The sequence below is a fragment of the Ammospiza nelsoni genome, chromosome 14 (assembly GCF_027579445.1).
Source record: "Ammospiza nelsoni isolate bAmmNel1 chromosome 14, bAmmNel1.pri, whole genome shotgun sequence".
In the NCBI taxonomy this organism is placed as follows: domain Eukaryota; kingdom Metazoa; phylum Chordata; class Aves; order Passeriformes; family Passerellidae; genus Ammospiza; species Ammospiza nelsoni.
The window spans coordinates 18,589,804-18,603,215 of NC_080646.1; positions in this window are offsets into that span (position 1 = coordinate 18,589,804).

Below are 13,412 nucleotides of genomic sequence, written 5' to 3' on the forward strand. Positions count from 1 at the left end.
CATCTCCAGGCAGCCCTGACAGTGTCACTTGTCACCTCATCCATTACTGGTCTTTGTCCCTCCCTTGGTCCTTGTCCCCTACATTCCCAGTAGTGACTGTATTCTCCTTTTTGGGGTTCATGTCAGCTCCTGTGCCTCTGTAGGGGCACAGGTGGCTGGTGTGGGCCAGGAGGGTTCCCAGTGACACCAGGAACAGTGCTGTGTCTCAGTGCTGCCGGCAGTGAAAATGGAGAGCTCAGTGCATTTAGATCCCAGCTGAATTGTGGGGACTCAAATGTATTTTTCAATGCTTTAATGCCAAACCATCCTGCTTTACTGTCCCTGCAGCTGGAGAAGGACAGGGAGCCGAGTCCCCTGTGAGACCCAGGAACTTCTGTTCCTGTCTTGTGTCTCCCCTCAGTGGTTTCACTTTTTGCCCCAGAGATTTCATCTCTCTCTGCCTGGCGTCACACAGCAGAGTAGCAGCCGAGGCTCCCAGCCGAGCTTTCCAGCAGTGTTTCCTTCCATCACGACAGCTGGGGTCACTCTTTCACAAGGAGCGTTTTCCTCCCGAGCTCCGGCTGTGCTTTCCGATAGGACGAGCTCTGAGCACTGCATCCTGTGCTGGCTGGGGTCTCAAGCTCACAGGACTCTTCACTGGGCCAGCAATATCTCTGATTTTAATATTGAAACCATACAGAAATGTGCTTTTTCTGTTGTCTTGGAAGCTTGATTAATTAGTGTTCAAGCTCCCTGGGTTCCTCGGGATGTGGATCCAGCAAAGGAACTGGAGCCTGCTCTTTGTCTGGCCATTCCTGGCTGTCATGGGTGGGGAGGCAGTGATGTGGCTTAAACTCACCGTGTCATCCCCAGGTCTGGCATGTGGGCACATGCCATGGCTTTCATCGCAGCCTCCTTAGCACCCCAAACCCTCCATGGTGCCATGAGGGGGAGTGTGAGGTGATGTCAGGACTCTGCAGGGCTTCCTGTGAGGAGGTTTGGTTTTCCCCTGTCCTTGGTGTGAGCGGGGCACCGACCCACCAAAGCCATGCCTGGTGTGCCAGCACACACCCTGCAGCCCCTGCCTGGCCAGGGAGAGCAGCTGAAGCCATGGTGGTGCGTGGGGCTGGCTTGTGGGGGCACAGCAAGGTCCCCCCGAGTGCCCCCAGGCCCTGGTAGTCAGGCTGGAGCATCCTTAGGAGGTCCAGCCCCACTGCCTGTCCCGTGTGAACGTGGCTGCTCCAGCCCTGCACAGCCATGTGGGAATGTCCTGCCCTGGGGGTGGAGGTGGGGGTGGGAATGAAGCATCACCCAGTGATGGGAACTGATTGTACCATGGAGGGGTCTTCAGGGGTAAATTCAGTGGTGCTGAAGGAGCCCAGCTGGCTCTCTCTTGTCACAGACATCTTTTATGAAAAATCCTTTCCTTAGGATTTTTCCTCCTGAGAAGCTGAGAGGCCTCAGGAACAAAATGTAAACAATGATTATCTGCTGCTGTGGAATGCAACAGGTGCATCTTTGATTGGTCCATGGTGGTTGTTTCTAATTAATGGCCAATCACAGTCAGCTGCCTCCGACAGAGAGTCCGAGCCACAAACCTTTGTTATTAATTCCTTATTTTTCTATTCTTAGCTAGCCTTCTGATGAAATCCTTTCTTCTATTCTTTTAGTATAGTTTCAATATAATATATATAATAAAATAATAAATCAGCCTTCTGAAACATGGAGTCAGATCCTCGTCTCTTCCCTCATCCTGAGACCCCTGTGAACACTGTCACCCTCTCTGCCTGATGTGTGTTGAGCCAAGTGTGCCAGGAGTGTCTGTGGTTCCTGCTGTCACTGGGTGGCAAAGCCCTGGACACCCAATGGGACAGGAAGATGGGGTGGGAAGGGGCAGCAGTGACCCAAAGCAGCAACTCCAGCCAGCCCCTTTGCTGATCCTCCTTGGTGGCTCCACTGTCACTTACGGAAGAAGAGCTTGGAGAAGACATGCCAGGGCTGATTTGAGTAGCAGGTCACCCAAGTGCAGGGTGCTTAGCAATTCCAGGACAGTGACTCTGTGGTGTCACACCAGGGCCTGGCCCTGCTGGTCCTTGAAGGACGTACCCCGTGCTGGGAGCCAGCCCCAGCCTGGGGGCTGAGGAGATAATGTGCTGTGTTAACAGTGAAGTTGGGGGTCCCATCTGCTAAGCTAGGCCTGGTGACACCCTGCTGCCACCTCACAGGGGACATGGTGACAGCAATGTCCCAGCCCTAACTGAGTGGCCAATCTGTCGTGTGGCAGGGAGGTGTAAAGGGCCATATTTGGAAGGGCAAAAATATTTCCTTCTCTGGGCTTGATCCAAGGTCAGGCTGGAAGGAGCTTGGAGTGACCTGGTCCAATGTCCCAGCCAATGGCAGGGGGTGGAACAAGATGGTCTTGAAGGTCCCTTCCAAGCCAAACTGATTCCATGGTCCTGATAAACAGGACCAGCCCTGCATGGTGCTCCCTTGGGAAATGGTGCTGGCAGGGAGACTTTCTCGCCGCTTTTATGTTTCCCTGTGCTCCCTCTTGTGTCAATCCTGGAAATCCCATCCCCTGGCTTTTCCTTTGACACTTACCTCCCTGGCCCACATTAGGTGATGTCCCATATGCTGCTGCAGTGTTCATCCCACCTCCTTTCCTGCCTTACATCTCACTTCTTGTGAAGATGTTCACAAGGACACCCAAACCACTTCCAGAGAGGCAGCCAGGCTCAGATGCCAAGCCATGCCACCGTCTCACACTCATCCCTGTAAGTGTTCCAGGCCAGGCTGGACAGGGATCTGAGCAGCCTGGTCTAGTGGAAGGTGTCCCTGCTGTGGCAGGGCATTGGAAGGAGGTGGGCTTTAAGGTCCCTCCCAACCCAAACCAGTCCATGGTTCTCCTTGCATCCAGCATGTTGGACTGGCTGTGGCAAACCAGCCCCTTTGAACAGAGCTGGACATCTCTCCTTCCCACTGCCTGGGGTTCCCACAGGTGACTTTCCACCAGCCTCTTTGTACAAAGCAGAATAATTTTGTGCCTCTTTCCTGTGTCGGGCAGCAGTTGCCATGTTATTAATTAACCCAGTTACTCACATAACCATAGTGCTGCACTCACTGTTGTTTAAACCAGTGAACCTGAGCCTCAATTCACTCCCTTCCCTCTGCTCCAAGGTACTGCAGCTCCAAGGAGGGGGAAGTTTGCACTGTCAGCTGCCCTGGGAGAGCTGAATACAGAGGGCAGAGAGGCATTTGCAGGAGAGGAGGGAACCCTTTGCCTGGTGCACCCCCGGGCTCAGGGTGTTCCCAGAGCCTGGGCTTGGTTTGGGTCTGCACGTGGTCAGCTGTGGGGCTGTGCCTCTGCCTCTGCATGTGCCAGCAGTGCCACTGTTCCTTCCACCTCGCTGAACAGCAGCCAGCCCAAGCAGGGCCTGTTTAATTCAGCAAGTCATAAATTCATAATGCTTATTTACCACACAGCACCATCAATATTTGATAGCGGCCACTGGCCTGCTGCGGCGTGGCCTGCGCAGGAAGGGAATGGGGCTGGAATGGGGCTGGCAATGGGGCTGGCATGCAGTGGGGCTGCCCAGGTCAGTGTGGTGGTGCTGGGATGGGGCTGGAGAGATGTGGGCTCCTCCTCCAGCCCTGCAAACCTGCCAGTGGTGGGATGTGGCCTCTGCAGAGGGATGTGTGGGGGCCGGGCCGGCAGCTGGAGGCTGTCAGGTTGAGGGAGGAATGAAGCACGGAGCTGGGTGCAGGGGGGGACCCAGCAGCTGCTGGTCAGGAGGGGAGTTTGCAGACTTTGGGACACACACACACACTCAGTTTGGTTGTACCCAGAGTGTCCCAGGACAGCCATGGGGACTGCCCTGCCTGTGCCACTCGGCGCTGGCGGCGCTCGGCAGCGGTTCAGAGAGGCGCCATGAACTCGGGAAGGCCCCTGACCCCCGACCCCAGCTCTCTAATTGACTGTGAGGAGGAGCCCTGCCCTTCGAGGAGGGCGAGCAGGAAGGAACCTTCTCCCCGAGAGCTGCCCGAGGCCTCAAGAAGAAGGAGCGAGCGGGGGAGTGTAGCTGTGCAAGGACAATATTTTGTGTTCACTCCAAAAGAGCCTCTTCCTGCTTATGGATCTCGAGTGTTTTGCTTGTCGTAAGCAAAAGTTGCTGCAGCCTGTGGCTTCTCCCCCAGCTCCTGCTGGATATGCTCTGCACTGGGAGAGCTGAGGGTCTCATTTCTTACTCCTTTGGAGGGGGCTGCTCTCTCCTGTCTTCCCTTTGTCTGAGCTGCCTCTCCCTTGTGTGCAGAGGGTGATGGAGGGAACCAGGCATGGCTGTATCCCTGGAAACCCTGGGCTCACCCAGGAGCCATCCCAACTTCCCACTGAAGGGCTGCAGTGGCACGGGGATGGTGTGTGGACCAGCTGGCCAGTGGAGCTGGATGGGATGTGTTGGCTCCAATTGGGCATAGGCTGCAGGTTGCCATCACAGAGGGGACAGAGCTGAGGCTGCTCAGAGGTGCCTGGTGAGTTGGTGCCTTCCCTGGCAGCACTCAGCAACCCCTGAGCTGTGACATGCAGTGATAAGGTGGCCCTCAGCCCCTGGAGCTGCAGTGGCACCCGCCTGCTGAGTGGTGCTCCACTCTCCCCGCCGTGCTGAGACAAGCCAGGCCAGCCTGAATGACAGCTCTCCCCTTTTAGGGCTGCTTTTATCTCTCCCTGGGGAATGTGGCCCCAGTGCTGGCTGAGTCTGGCGGCAGTGCCGACAGCCATGCTGCCCTGCCTCCTGCTACCCCAGAGTTTCCCATCAGCCAGTCACATCCCTGCTCTGCTGGCCCCTGGACCTGCTGCTGCCATTCCTGGGGGATGTAGCAGGAGTCAAAGCCCCTTCCCAGCACAGTGGAGTCCTGCCCTGTGCTGACTCTGCTGGAGCAAAGAGGGCATGGGTCCTTTGGTGGCTTGCAGCTCCGTGCCAGGCAGGGACAGCAAGGTGCCAACGCATCCTTTGGCAGTGCATCCCAAACCCCACAGCCTTTACTCTGCCCCAGAAACTCTTCTGGCTTGGACGTGACCTCTTCACCCAGGACGTGACTCCACACACTCCCCTGGTCCTTGCAAAACCAGCGCTGGTGGGGCTGCTCTGGGGCTGGGGCTTAGGGGATTTGGGAGCGTGGCAGATAGGGGCAGGTCTGCTTTAATTTACAGTGACAAGTGTTTATGGGCCTCATGTACAGCCCACACTTCACTGTCCATGTAGTCAGATCCCTCCTTGTACAGCCTGGAAAGGAGCAGACTGTGTGGACAGGGGTGAGGAGAGGGATTTTTCCATGGTGGGATGAATGTCCTCTGTACCAATGCTGTCACCTTCCCCCTGCAGTGAGCCCAGCATGTGGGGTGACAGTGTGGGAGCACAGTGACCACTCTGCTTGGAGGGGATGAGTGAGATGGGGGGAGCTGGGAGGAGCTGGGGAGATGGAATCTGCCTTGCTGCTTGCCAGGATCAGGAATTATGTGGGATACAGGCAATAAGAGTGATGCAGGGAAAGGCTTAGCAAGGGGTGCCAGGCTTGGTACAACAGTTCAGCCTTTGAGGAGTTGACCCTTGCTGCTGAGTGTGCTGAGGCACCCGAGTTACTCATTATTCTGATTAATTCCCCAGCAGTTTTGACCAAATAAGTCAAGAAAGTTGAAAAATATCTGAAGAGCTTCTTGCCCCTTGCTGTTGTGCCTGAGGTGGGGCTGGGAGCTCTCTCTGTGGTGCCAAGGCCAGTTCCTGGCCCCTCAGCTGGTTTTACTGGTCTTGAGGATGGAGGGAAGCTGAGGTGACTCACGCTGGGGACACAGTGAAACATGTCTGGCCCCATCCCATGCTTCAGCCCACTCCTTGTGGGGCTCTTTCTCCACCTCCCTGCTCTAGGAGTTAAAACCCTCCCTCCAGCCTGGCGTTGCTCATGGAAAGTTTATATATAGCCTTTTGTTTTTGCCAGCGTCCCCCTTGAGCTTAAATAGCCCTTCCCCGTCCCTGGTGCTGACCCCGGATGTATTTATAGAGAGCAATCAGATCTGTGCTATCGCCGAGCTCACCAAGCTCGAGTGGGTCCCCCGAGGGAGGCCCTTCCCTCACACTGAGCCTTGCCCTGAGGAGGAGGAGGCCTGGAGGGCTGGCAGGAGCTGCCCAGCAGGCTCAGAGCTGGGCATGGCTTCCTTTGGGATGACAGTGCCAAATCTGGCTGTGGAGCTGCTTTTCGGATCGCCATCACTCGGGCTCAGAGCGTTGTGAGGCCAGCGCTGTTTCTCTCTGAAACTGTTTCATGTTGTGGAGGTGAGCCACGTCCCCACAGGCCGCTCAGAGCCGGGGCTGTGAGGATGGTTTCACTCTCCTGGGTTAAACGTGAGGCTCTGGCACCTCTCCTGAGCAGTCAGCTCCCGCCGCGGGTGCCAGCTCCGCTCCCACCCCGGAGGTCCGCGCCGCCGGGCGCCTTCCCCTCCATCCTCAGCTCTTGACTATTTAAGGCAAATCTCCTTGCTGGACTTTTAAACAAAACCCGAGCTCCTCTCGCTCTGCTCGTTTTAAATAACTCGCCTGGCGTAAACAGAACGAAGCATAACACCATAAATCAGGCATTCCCGGGATCTGCCTGGCAGGCTGCATGCAGGGGCTCACCAGGCCCCCGAGCTCCCCTGCAAGCTCTCTCTGCGGCCTGGGGGAGTGATAAGAGGGCAAGAGGGGCTCGGGCTTTCTCAAGGAGACTAATGTGATTACAGGCTGCCAGCCTTTGGGGTAAAGTAATTAAGGTTGCAAAATAGTTTCCATCGCAGCCCCTTGCTTATTGTTCCCCACTGAGGCTGGAATTTTCCAAGCTGTATTCCTTGCGTGAAAATGAATTTTTCCAGGGAAGTTTGCACTGGTGATGGTCAGTGATGTTTCATAGGGATTTGGGGGGAAATGCCTGGACTTCAGATGGGAGCTCAGCACGTTCCTTGCAGGGACATGGGCACTTTGCACCACAGTTTGTCCCAACAGCCGAAGGGATCAGCTCTGGAAAATCAACCCTTGTGCCGTCAGTCCTCGGTGTTTATGCACTGTGGTCGAAGCAGGACAAAAATAATTACAGCTCATCTCAGGGATCAGTGCTTCCCATGATAAAATTCTTTGTTTTCCTTGGTTTTAGAGCTTTGCCAAACGTTCATCGTGAGCTGAATCTTTCAGGCTGGGTGTCCAACATACACGAAGTCATCTAAACAACCCACTTTAAACAAGCCTGGCCTTGCTGGGATTGAAAAGTGGGAGGATGTGCTGGTTTGCTGCCAAGGCTGGAAACTCCAAAGGGTGAGACTTGGGGTGCCCTGGGGATGGGGACAGGCCACTAACTGTGCCGGTGGGGAACTCTGGGCTGTGGCCAGGCTGAGGAATGAGTGAAAACCCTTCAGGTGTGCAGGAGCCTTGGCTGTGGTGCATCCCTATGTGGGATCAGCATGGGAAGGGTGTTGCTGTGGCACATTACCTTTCATTGTACCCCCAGCGCCAGGAGGGACAGTGGAGCCCTGCTGCCGTGCCTGGTCTGCCCCAGGGCTGCCCTCCACCTTCCCTTCTCTGCCCAAAGACAAGGATGGATGGAGCAGCCCCTTGCAAGGCCGTGCTTCATTTAGCTCTCATCCTCCCAACTCATTAATACCTCTCATTATTCACATGACTGAGGAACAGCCTTCAGAGTTCTGGCAGCAGCTTTTACACAGCAGGTTGCACCCCTGGATGGGCAGTCTCCTCTCCAGGAGGGAAGCATGGGCCCTGCTTGGCCAGAGGAGATGGGAAGCTGGAGTCAGCAGGAATGCCACATCATGCTGGGATCTCCCCCGTGCTGGGCAGTGTCACACAGGGTGCTGAACAGTGGGGGTGTCCCTGGCTGTCCTGCACAGTGCTCAGCACCAGGAGAACAGCAGAGGAGGAGGTGCAAGGAGGTTTATCTTCCCACCCTTGAGGGCACCCATGGACACATCCCCAGGGTGGATGTACAGAGGGGCTGCCTGAGGGGCACCCACGGGAGCTGCGAGTGTCCTGGGAAAGGACGCGATAAGTGAGCTGATAAAGAGCTTTCCCAAGCTTGCAGCTGCCACAGAGACAGTGCCACAGCCAGGCTGGAGTGATGCTCATCCCCTCCTGCTCCCTGGCATGCTCCAGAGGCTCTGGGACTCGTGGCGCATCCCAGGCCGGCGCCAGTGGCTGGGGAGCTGAGCCGTGCCGCGAGTGGCGGCAGCGCTCACTTGGGTTTTGGACAATCTGTTTTCCAAGTCGGGAGGTCATGTGTATGTTGGTCGTGTTGCCAAGGATTCCTCCACAACAAGTCTTTTTGTTTTGTTTGACAAGGTCTCCAGTGTGCAGAGGGGCTGGGCATTAATAACCTTGGTGAAAATGGGATGCCTTCCTCTCGGGCAGTTCGGGTTGGTGTGTTCTGCTGTGACCAGGGGACAGCTCAAAGGTGCCCATCTCCTCCCTTACAGAGGTGGCCCTCTTTGGCTGCCCAGATACCTAATGGCAAACTCTGGGAGTATTTCTCTCCTCCATATGATCCGTAATGCCTGTTAATTAGGGATGAAGATGATGTAGCAGAGGATGAGGCCTGCAGAGCACTGTTGGTGGTCAGAGGTGGCTCTGGAGAGGATGGGACATGGTACTCTACTGGGCAGCACCTGGCTGAGAGATCCAGAGCTGCCTCTGCTGACACCCTGAGGGGCCTGGGCCAGGTCCTGGGGGCAGGGCCACACATGAGGGCTCAGGACACCAATGCCACTGATTGTCTCTCAGTGCTCTGGGTCAAGCCACGTCCTGTTCCTCTGCTCCACATCCCTGTTGGCACTGAAGCTGATCATCTCACTGAGCACCTGGTCAAACCCTCACTCAAACAACTGCAGAGCAGGGAAGGGGCAGGATCTGGCCTGGCAGACTTGCCAGAGGTGCTGGGCCTCATTCCTGCTGCTGGGACAGGTCTGGAGACCTTGGTGCCACTTGGTTAATGCCAAGTGCCAGGCTCTGGAGTGGAGCTGTGCCTGCTAACTCGGGCAGTGACAGTGGGGCTGGGGGGCACTGAGCCTGTCCCTCTGCCAGGGGGGCAGCTCCTGACACAGCTCCAGTGAGGAAGGACAGATTCTACTGCAGAAATCCCTCCATTACAGCTGGCATGGGACCACTGCAACCTGGGCAGCTCCCAGCTCCTCTGTGGATGAGGCAATGGAAACCTCTTGCTGAAGTTCAGTTGCACTATGAGAATTTTAGCCCACCATGAGCACCATGGTGGTGGCATCAGCTGCTCTCATGGCTGAAGGATGGTGGAAGGAGCTGCAGGGGATGGACACAGAGGGAGAGCCCCAATGCTCCAACATGTCCACCAGGTCTGGACCTGGAGCTGAGAGAGCCTGCACCCCACACTTCAAAAAGGCCTCATTAAAAATCAGCCATGGATGTTCAGTGCAGTGTCTAGAGCCAGGTGTGTGGCCATCCCATGCACAGGGCTGAATTGACTTTGGGGTCTTTAGTTAAGAAATCCTCTACAAAGGATTCCCCCTGGTTAATGTCCTCATAATTAATATGCCTGCCAGTGCAAATGACACATTAATTATGAAACTAAAGAGATAAGAGTGCACTGTTTCAGTGCTGCACAAGCAAGGAGGAGCATTGCCCTGCTTCTTCTTTGTATTTCATCTTCTAGGCAAAAAAAGTATGAGCATGGGACAGACTAAAGTCCTGTCTTCATTTCTAAGTGACCAAGTGACAGATCCCTCCATGAAGCCGTGCTTTTTCCACCAGCTCACCAGCAACGCTGCATCTGCAACCCATCAGAGAGAGCGTTTGGGTTTATTGTTCCTGCTCCTGGCTCCTAAGAGGCTTTTCTGTTTGGTGCTATCTTTTCATTCAAACGGTGTAAACACGAGCTCTCCTCCTCGCCCGTTTTTGGTCGGGAGCCCACTCGGCGCTTGGCATCGTGGGGCACTGCAGCATCCCTGGAGCTCGGCGCGGGCGGCGCTGCCAGGAGCGGCTCTGAAATGCCCATAAAAGCAGCTCTGCAGCGCTGAGATGTGTCTGAGCAAACATTTGCGCACACCTCCGAGCCCTTGTCTCTCTCACTTAGCTTCAGCTGGTCCTCCTGGGGGAAGGCGGGGCTGCAGGACACCAGCGGTGACGCCTGGGAAGGAATTAAAGTTTGAAAGCGCTCGCTGCCGTCCTCGGAGCAGCTACTCCAGGCATGTGATGCTGGACGAGCTCTGCAATTCCACTGCTGCTCATCTCTGCCCTGCACACACCGGGCCACCCAGAGGCCTGCACAGCTCCCAGGATGGGGCTAACTGCAGCCTGTGATTCGGTGCCCAAATATCATTGTAATTTGTCTGCCACACCTTTTATCCTCTGCCCTTTGTGGTGCTTAGGGCTGTTGTAGCCTCATGGTCCAATGGAAGGAACAAATCCATGGAAAGAGGTTGGGAGTTCCTCTTGAGCTTGGCCTTGACCAAGTGCCATCCCTGCTGGTTGGGGACAGACAGACCAAAAGAGGCTCCAGGCTGGGCAGGCTCTGTGTCACGCAGAGATGCAGAATGGGAGGGGGAAAGCACAGAAGGTGCTGCTGAGGGGTCAGCAAGGAACTGGGCTGGGTTAGCCTGGCCAAAAGAGCTTGAACAGGGGTCTGTTTGCAGCTTTCAGCTCCCTAGAGGGGAAGTGCAAAGATGGTGGAGTTACACTTTCCTTGATAGGGGCAGCAGATGATGTAACATGGGGCAGCAGCCACACTTGGTGGCTTGAGAGAGTCAGGATAGGTGCTAGGGAAGACTCGTTCCCTGCTGGATGGTGCAGCTTTGGGATGGACACCTGGAGAGGTGGGGTTGGTCCATCCTTAGGGATTTTCAAGGCAGGACCAAGCTGACCCAGCACTAGTGAGAGTCCTGCAGGATGTTGGATGGGTGAGTTCTGAGGTCCCTTCCCACCTTTGCTATAACAAGTCTCCAGATGTTTGCATGCTGATCCCAAAAGCAGCCCCAAAGCCTTTGCCTGCCTGCAGCCAGAAAGTTCTCTGAGAACTTCCCCTCATCTGAGGCCCTGTAAAGAGTCTTTGGTGGCACCAACACTCAGCCTGTTTGTGCCCATCACTGGTCTGGGTGTTGTCTGGTCTCACTGCTTGCTTGGAAATCAGTGTTCCTCCCTGTCCCATGGTTGGTGGACTCTTTCCAACCAGCATAGCAAATCCCAGTCTGGAATAATTAACCAGAAAGATTAAGAGCATGAGGATACAGCAGCTGGAATGGGCAGAGGAAGGAGGAAAGCAGCAGAGCAGTCTGGGGAGATGAGAGAACTCCTGGACAAGGACAGGAGGAGGAGAAATCGGTGCCAGTGGCAAGCAGAGGAAATCCTCCCTTCTCCGTACCTCAGAAATGTTGGAAGTGGCATGGGAGCATCCTCTCTGCCCTGGGACAAGTGCCAAGGCTCAGTTGTTGTCCCAGATAAGCAGTGAGGAGCAGCAAAAACAATCCAGCAGCTCAGCCAGAGTGTGGCACTGCCTGTGATGGGCTCAGCAGGAACAGGGGCCTAAAGTGCCCGCTGTGACAACCACCATGACACCCAAAATGAAATCCATTGCCTTTCTACAGGTGGGTGAAGGGGGTCTGGGATCACAGAAAGGGTGGGCAGGATGCAGGAGCCCAGCTGGAGAGAGACACCCCTCGTTATCACCTGAGCTGGTCACCTGCTTGTTTAGGAGTGAGAAAGAGCCCTTGGACAATGCAAAGCTGAGAAACTGTATGAAAGCACAAGAGTGTCCACAACTGGCTGTCATTTCAAGTCTCACCTTGATTTCTCAGCTGATTTCAACCTGTTTCTGTCTCAAGTACTTTGTTAACCCCCTTTCTAGGCCTGCTAGACCAACCTTGTTGGTTGTGTGCACCTCACAGCTTTTACTCCTTTTCCCTGGTGAGGCTCTGCCATTCTCATTGTCTGCAGGCAGGAGAGCCTGGTGTGAGCTGCTTGTGTGGGACATTGTCACAGGGTTCACTGTCCACGTGTCCACCCTGATGAGGAATTGGTGTGGGAGAGGTAAGTGGATGCTGAATGGGTCACAGCATCACATCTGCTCTTGTAACCATCACATCTTAGTGGAGGTGGTATCACAAGGACACAGCTCTGGGGCAGCCCTTGGCCAGACTGCAGAGCCAGATGCTGTTGAGTGATACTTTGGGAGGAAAGGTGTTGGTGTAAAAATACATCGCTGTAAGGCATGGATAAGCAAAGTCCAAACCCAAGTGTCTCCTGCTCTGGTTCAGCTGGTGTGACCTTGGATCACATAAAGCTGAGCATCTCCAGGTGGAAGTGGAATCCTCAGCCAAAATCTCTGCAGGGCCATCACCATTTTCTGGGGGACTGGCTCACCTGCACAAGCTGGTAGCAGTGGCAGCTTCATTTGTCCCACCTTCTGTCCATCCCTTTGAGTTCCTGAGGGGAGAAAACATCTCCTCTGTGTGCAGCTGGTTGGCCCATCAAGGGCTCCATGTGTTGAAGCACATGCTGCAGTGCTTTGGGAGGGGAGAGGCTGCCTGGGTGTGATGTTTGTGAAGATATCAAAGATTCTGTGAGCCACAAGAAAATGGGATGAAGGGATGCTGCCACCACACACAGCTCTGAGGGGTGGGTGTGCAAGGAGGATACTTATCTCCAGCCCATGGGTTTGCCTACAAAGTAAACCAGAGGTTGTGGCCATCAGTATGGTAGTGACGTGGTGGACCCACTGTTACTGCCCCAGCATGATGGATACATGAACCCTTCTGCTTGTGGCCAGGGTTTTCCTGCTCTGGAAGAGGCAGAATGTCTCCTCTGCATGTGTGTGCAGCGTTGGGGTCCTTGGGGGTCTGATGAAAACCCACTGCTGCTCCTGACTCCCACCCTTTTGTGCCTTTTTCCACTTGCCTCAGGCTCTGCACTCAAAGTCTGTAGAAAGTGAAGCACCAAACCTAAACACAGAGAAAGTGCTGTGAGGTTACACTGGGTTTTGCTCAATTAGCACAGGAAGCAAATATTCCTGGTCTTTTTGACAGGGTGGGCTCTCTCAGAGTCTTTGAGCAATGGTAGGCAACACTCTTCCTGGGAGTTATTCCTGCACAGCCACATGGGACTGTCCCCAGCCTTGGGGACAAAGTTATGGTGAAGGGCAGCATCCCTGAAGAGTGGGGAAAGTCCTTGCTCTGATCTGGATCTGTGCTGAACTCCATGGGTGGCTTGGGGAGCTCTTGCTGTGGAGCTCACAGCTGGTATAAAGTCTCTCCAAAACCTTTCTGTAGGACAGCATTTTAAATAAATAAAGTCAAAAAGTGGGAGTTTTCTCCCCTCCTGCAGAACCTGGCAGGGATCAGGCTCTCTCAGCACCTGATCTCTCTCAGCAGCTCATTGCAAAGCCTTGGA